This window comes from Hypomesus nipponensis, chromosome 25, assembly GCF_054491055.1.
Source record: "Hypomesus nipponensis isolate SF chromosome 25, ASM5449105v1, whole genome shotgun sequence".
In the NCBI taxonomy this organism is placed as follows: Eukaryota; Metazoa; Chordata; class Actinopteri; order Osmeriformes; family Osmeridae; genus Hypomesus; species Hypomesus nipponensis.
Window position 1 is genome coordinate 14125001 of NC_140385.1, and position 5000 is coordinate 14130000.

General features: G+C 47.3%; 11 non-coding genes and 6 pseudogenes across 11 annotated transcripts; all 17 read right to left on the reverse strand.

Moving 5' to 3' along the window:
• Nucleotides 1-83: 83 nt before the first annotated feature.
• Nucleotides 84-202, reverse strand: LOC146224291 (5S ribosomal RNA). Its single transcript, XR_014750391.1, has one exon. It is a non-coding gene; the product is annotated as a 5S ribosomal RNA (ribosomal RNA).
• Nucleotides 203-390: 188 nt separating this feature from the next.
• LOC146224292 (5S ribosomal RNA) lies at nucleotides 391-509 on the reverse strand (annotated as a pseudogene).
• Nucleotides 510-693: 184 nt separating this feature from the next.
• Nucleotides 694-812, reverse strand: LOC146224293 (5S ribosomal RNA). The gene has a single exon (XR_014749026.1). It is a non-coding gene; the product is annotated as a 5S ribosomal RNA (ribosomal RNA).
• Nucleotides 813-1000: 188 nt separating this feature from the next.
• LOC146224294 (5S ribosomal RNA) lies at nucleotides 1001-1119 on the reverse strand. Its single transcript, XR_014749027.1, has one exon. It is a non-coding gene; the product is annotated as a 5S ribosomal RNA (ribosomal RNA).
• Nucleotides 1120-1305: 186 nt separating this feature from the next.
• LOC146224295 (5S ribosomal RNA) lies at nucleotides 1306-1424 on the reverse strand. Its single transcript, XR_014750029.1, has one exon. It is a non-coding gene; the product is annotated as a 5S ribosomal RNA (ribosomal RNA).
• Nucleotides 1425-1596: 172 nt separating this feature from the next.
• On the reverse strand, nucleotides 1597-1715 carry LOC146224296 (5S ribosomal RNA). Its single transcript, XR_014747371.1, has one exon. It is a non-coding gene; the product is annotated as a 5S ribosomal RNA (ribosomal RNA).
• A 186-nt stretch (nucleotides 1716-1901) lies between these two features.
• Nucleotides 1902-2020, reverse strand: LOC146224297 (5S ribosomal RNA; annotated as a pseudogene).
• Nucleotides 2021-2200: 180 nt separating this feature from the next.
• On the reverse strand, nucleotides 2201-2309 carry LOC146224298 (5S ribosomal RNA; annotated as a pseudogene).
• Nucleotides 2310-2481: 172 nt separating this feature from the next.
• Nucleotides 2482-2600, reverse strand: LOC146224299 (5S ribosomal RNA). Its single transcript, XR_014748228.1, has one exon. It is a non-coding gene; the product is annotated as a 5S ribosomal RNA (ribosomal RNA).
• Nucleotides 2601-2772: 172 nt separating this feature from the next.
• Nucleotides 2773-2891, reverse strand: LOC146224300 (5S ribosomal RNA). Its single transcript, XR_014750392.1, has one exon. It is a non-coding gene; the product is annotated as a 5S ribosomal RNA (ribosomal RNA).
• A 190-nt stretch (nucleotides 2892-3081) lies between these two features.
• Nucleotides 3082-3200, reverse strand: LOC146224301 (5S ribosomal RNA; annotated as a pseudogene).
• Nucleotides 3201-3384: 184 nt separating this feature from the next.
• Nucleotides 3385-3503, reverse strand: LOC146224302 (5S ribosomal RNA). Its single transcript, XR_014749028.1, has one exon. It is a non-coding gene; the product is annotated as a 5S ribosomal RNA (ribosomal RNA).
• A 188-nt stretch (nucleotides 3504-3691) lies between these two features.
• On the reverse strand, nucleotides 3692-3810 carry LOC146224303 (5S ribosomal RNA). The gene has a single exon (XR_014747372.1). It is a non-coding gene; the product is annotated as a 5S ribosomal RNA (ribosomal RNA).
• A 178-nt stretch (nucleotides 3811-3988) lies between these two features.
• LOC146224304 (5S ribosomal RNA) lies at nucleotides 3989-4107 on the reverse strand. The gene has a single exon (XR_014749029.1). It is a non-coding gene; the product is annotated as a 5S ribosomal RNA (ribosomal RNA).
• Nucleotides 4108-4295: 188 nt separating this feature from the next.
• Nucleotides 4296-4414, reverse strand: LOC146224305 (5S ribosomal RNA). Its single transcript, XR_014747373.1, has one exon. It is a non-coding gene; the product is annotated as a 5S ribosomal RNA (ribosomal RNA).
• Nucleotides 4415-4592: 178 nt separating this feature from the next.
• On the reverse strand, nucleotides 4593-4711 carry LOC146224306 (5S ribosomal RNA; annotated as a pseudogene).
• Nucleotides 4712-4895: 184 nt separating this feature from the next.
• The window catches only part of LOC146224307 (5S ribosomal RNA), a 119-nt pseudogene continuing 14 nt past the window's right edge, over nucleotides 4896-5000 (reverse strand).

The following is a 5000-nucleotide window of genomic DNA, read 5'->3' on the forward strand; positions in this document are numbered from 1 at the left end:
AATGAAAACAGCTTCCAGCCCCTTTCATGAAGGACTACTTGTGCATATTGCAAGATTTCAGTTTCTAAGTGAATGAGCAAAAGAGCATACAGCACCTGGTATTCCCAGGCGGTCTCCCATCCAAGTACTAACCAGGCCCGACCCTGCTCAGCTTCCGAGATCAGACGAGATCGGGCGTTGCCAGGCTGGTATGGCCGTACGAAATAAGTTGACAACCATAGGCTACTTATCCATATACAGATTTAGCAATTGACAATGCAAGGTAGTCTCTCTCTCTCTCTCTCTCTCTCTCTCTCTCTCGTGTCAAAATGAAAACAGCTTCCAGCCCCTTTCATGAAGGACTACTTGTGCATATTGCAAGATGTCAGTTTCTAAGTGAATGAGCAAAAGAGCATACAGCACCTGGTATTCCCAGGCGGTCTCCCATCCAAGTACTAACCAGGCCCGACCCTGCTTAGCTTACGAGATCAGACGTGATCGGGCGTTGCCAGGCTGGTATGGCCGTACGAAATAAGTTGACAACCATAGGCTACTTATCCATATACAGATTTAGCAATTGACAATGCAAGGTGGTCTCTCTCTCTCTCTCTCTCTCTCTCTCTCGTGTCAAAATGAAAACAGCTTCCAGCCCCTTTCATGAAGGACTACTTGTGCATATTGCAAGATGTCAGTTTCTAAGTGAATGAGCAAAAGAGCATACAGCACCTGGTATTCCCAGGCGGTCTCCCATCCAAGTACTAACCAGGCCCGACCCTGCTTAGCTTCCGAGATCAGACGTGATCGGGCGTTGCCAGGCTGGTATGGCCGTACGAAATAAGTTGACAACCATAGGCTACTTATCCATATACAGATTTAGCAATTGACAATGCAAGGTGGTCTCTCTCTCTCTCTCTCTCTCTCTCTCTCTCTCGTGTCAAAATGAAAACAGCTTCCAGCCCCTTTCATGAAGGACTACTTGTGCATATTGCAAGATGTCAGTTTCTAAGTGAATGAGCAAAAGAGCATACAGCACCTGGTATTCCCAGGCGGTCTCCCATCCAAGTACTAACCAGGCCCGACCCTGCTTAGCTTCCGAGATCAGACGTGATCGGGCGTTGCCAGGCTGGTATGGCCGTACGAAATAAGTTGACAACCATAGGCTACTTATCCATATACAGATTTAGCAATTGACAATGCAAGGTAGTCTCTCTCTCTCTCTCTCTCTCTCTCTCTCTCGTGTCAAAATGAAAACAGCTTCCAGCCCCTTTCATGAAGGACTACTTGTGCATATTGCAAGATGTCAGTTTCTAAGTGAATGAGCAAAAGAGCATACAGCACCTGGTATTCCCAGGCGGTCTCCCATCCAAGTACTAAGCAGGCCCGACCCTGCTTAGCTTCCGAGATCAGACGAGATCGGGCGTTGCCAGGCTGGTATGGCCGTACGAAATAAGTTGACAACCATAGGCTACTTATCCATATACAGATTTAGCAATTGACAATGCAAGGTGGTCTCTCTCTCTCTCTCTCGTGTCAAAATGAAAACAGCTTCCAGCCCCTTTCATGAAGGACTACTTGTGCATATTGCAAGATGTCAGTTTCTAAGTGAATGAGCAAAAGAGCATACAGCACCTGGTATTCCCAGGCGGTCTCCCATCCAAGTACTAACCAGGCCCGACCCTGCTTAGCTTCCGAGATCAGACGAGATCGGGCGTTGCCAGGCTGGTATGGCCGTACGAAATAAGTTGACAACCATAGGCTACTTATCCATATACAGATTTAGCAATTGACAATGCAAGGTAGTCTCTCTCTCTCTCTCTCTCTCTCTCTCTCTCGTGTCAAAATGAAAACAGCTTCCAGCCCCTTTCATGAAGGACTACTTGTGCATATTGCAAGATGTCAGTTTCTAAGTGAATGAGCAAAAGAGCATACAGCACCTGGTATTCCCAGGCGGTCTCCCATCCAAGTACTAACCAGGCCCGACCCTGCTTAGCTTACGAGATCAGACGTGATCGGGCGTTGCCAGGCTGGTATGGCCGTACGAAATAAGTTTACAACCATAGGCTACTTATCCATATACAGATTTAGCAATTGACAATGCAAGGTGGTCTCTCTCTCTCTCTCTCTCTCTCTCGTGTCAAAATGAAAACAGCTTCCAGCCCCTTTCATGAAGGACTACTTGTGCATATTGCAAGATGTCAGTTTCTAAGTGAATGAGCAAAAGAGCATACAGCACCTGGTATTCCCAGGCGGTCTCCCATCCAAGTACTAACCAGGCCCGACCCTGCTTAGCTTCCGAGATCAGGCGTTGCCAGGCTGGTATGGCCGTACTAAATAAGTTGACAACCATAGGCTACTTATCCATATACAGATTTAGCAATTGACAATGCAAGGTAGTCTCTCTCTCTCTCTCTCGTGTCAAAATGAAAACAGCTTCCAGCCCCTTTCATGAAGGACTACTTGTGCATATTGCAAGATGTCAGTTTCTAAGTGAATGAGCAAAAGAGCATACAGCACCTGGTATTCCCAGGCGGTCTCCCATCCAAGTACTAACCAGGCCCAACCCTGCTTAGCTTCCGAGATCAGACGAGATCGGGCGTTGCCAGGCTGGTATGGCCGTACGAAATAAGTTGACAACCATAGGCTACTTATCCATATACAGATTTAGCAATTGACAATGCAAGGTGGTCTCTCTCTCTCTCTCTCGTGTCAAAATGAAAACAGCTTCCAGCCCCTTTCATGAAGGACTACTTGTGCATATTGCAAGATTTCAGTTTCTAAGTGAATGAGCAAAAGAGCATACAGCACCTGGTATTCCCAGGCGGTCTCCCATCCAAGTACTAACCAGGCCCGACCCTGCTCAGCTTCCGAGATCAGACGAGATCGGGCGTTGCCAGGCTGGTATGGCCGTACGAAATAAGTTGACAACCATAGGCTACTTATCCATATACAGATTTAGCAATTGACAATGCAAGGTAGTCTCTCTCTCTCTCTCTCTCTCTCTCTCTCTCTCTCGTGTCAAAATGAAAACAGCTTCCAGCCCCTTTCATGAAGGACTACTTGTGCATATTGCAAGATGTCAGTTTCTAAGTGAATGAGCAAAAGAGCATACAGCACCTGGTATTCCCAGGCGGTCTCCCATCCAAGTACTAACCAGGCCCGACCCTGCTTAGCTTACGAGATCAGACGTGATCGGGCGTTGCCAGGCTGGTATGGCCGTACGAAATAAGTTGACAACCATAGGCTACTTATCCATATACAGATTTAGCAATTGACAATGCAAGGTGGTCTCTCTCTCTCTCTCTCTCTCTCTCTCTCGTGTCAAAATGAAAACAGCTTCCAGCCCCTTTCATGAAGGACTACTTGTGCATATTGCAAGATGTCAGTTTCTAAGTGAATGAGCAAAAGAGCATACAGCACCTGGTATTCCCAGGCGGTCTCCCATCCAAGTACTAACCAGGCCCGACCCTGCTTAGCTTCCGAGATCAGACGTGATCGGGCGTTGCCAGGCTGGTATGGCCGTACGAAATAAGTTGACAACCATAGGCTACTTATCCATATACAGATTTAGCAATTGACAATGCAAGGTGGTCTCTCTCTCTCTCTCTCTCTCTCTCTCTCTCTCGTGTCAAAATGAAAACAGCTTCCAGCCCCTTTCATGAAGGACTACTTGTGCATATTGCAAGATGTCAGTTTCTAAGTGAATGAGCAAAAGAGCATACAGCACCTGGTATTCCCAGGCGGTCTCCCATCCAAGTACTAACCAGGCCCGACCCTGCTTAGCTTCCGAGATCAGACGAGATCGGGCGTTGCCAGGCTGGTATGGCCGTACGAAATAAGTTGACAACCATAGGCTACTTATCCATATACAGATTTAGCAATTGACAATGCAAGGTAGTCTCTCTCTCTCTCTCTCTCTCTCGTGTCAAAATGAAAACAGCTTCCAGCCCCTTTCATGAAGGACTACTTGTGCATATTGCAAGATTTCAGTTTCTAAGTGAATGAGCAAAAGAGCATACAGCACCTGGTATTCCCAGGCGGTCTCCCATCCAAGTACTAACCAGGCCCGACCCTGCTTAGCTTCCGAGATCAGACGTGATCGGGCGTTGCCAGGCTGGTATGGCCGTACGAAATAAGTTGACAACCATAGGCTACTTATCCATATACAGATTTAGCAATTGACAATGCAAGGTGGTCTCTCTCTCTCTCTCTCTCTCTCTCTCTCTCTCGTGTCAAAATGAAAACAGCTTCCAGCCCCTTTCATGAAGGACTACTTGTGCATATTGCAAGATGTCAGTTTCTAAGTGAATGAGCAAAAGAGCATACAGCACCTGGTATTCCCAGGCGGTCTCCCATCCAAGTACTAACCAGGCCCGACCCTGCTTAGCTTCCGAGATCAGACGAGATCGGGCGTTGCCAGGCTGGTATGGCCGTACGAAATAAGTTGACAACCATAGGCTACTTATCCATATACAGATTTAGCAATTGACAATGCAAGGTAGTCTCTCTCTCTCTCTCTCTCTCTCGTGTCAAAATGAAAACAGCTTCCAGCCCCTTTCATGAAGGACTACTTGTGCATATTGCAAGATTTCAGTTTCTAAGTGAATGAGCAAAAGAGCATACAGCACCTGGTATTCCCAGGCGGTCTCCCATCCAAGTACTAACCAGGCCCGACCCTGCTTAGCTTCCGAGATCAGACGTGATCTGGCGTTGCCAGGCTGGTATGGCCGTACGAAATAAGTTGACAACCATAGGCTACTTATCCATATACAGATTTAGCAATTGACAATGCAAGGTGGTCTCTCTCTCTCTCTCTCTCTCTCTCTCTCGTGTCAAAATGAAAACAGCTTCCAGCCCCTTTCATGAAGGACTACTTGTGCATATTGCAAGATGTCAGTTTCTAAGTGAATGAGCAAAAGAGCATACAGCACCTGGTATTCCCAGGCGGTCTCCCATCCAAGTACTAACCAGGCCCGACCCTGCTTAGCTTCCGAGATCAGACATGATCGGGCGTTGCCAGGCTG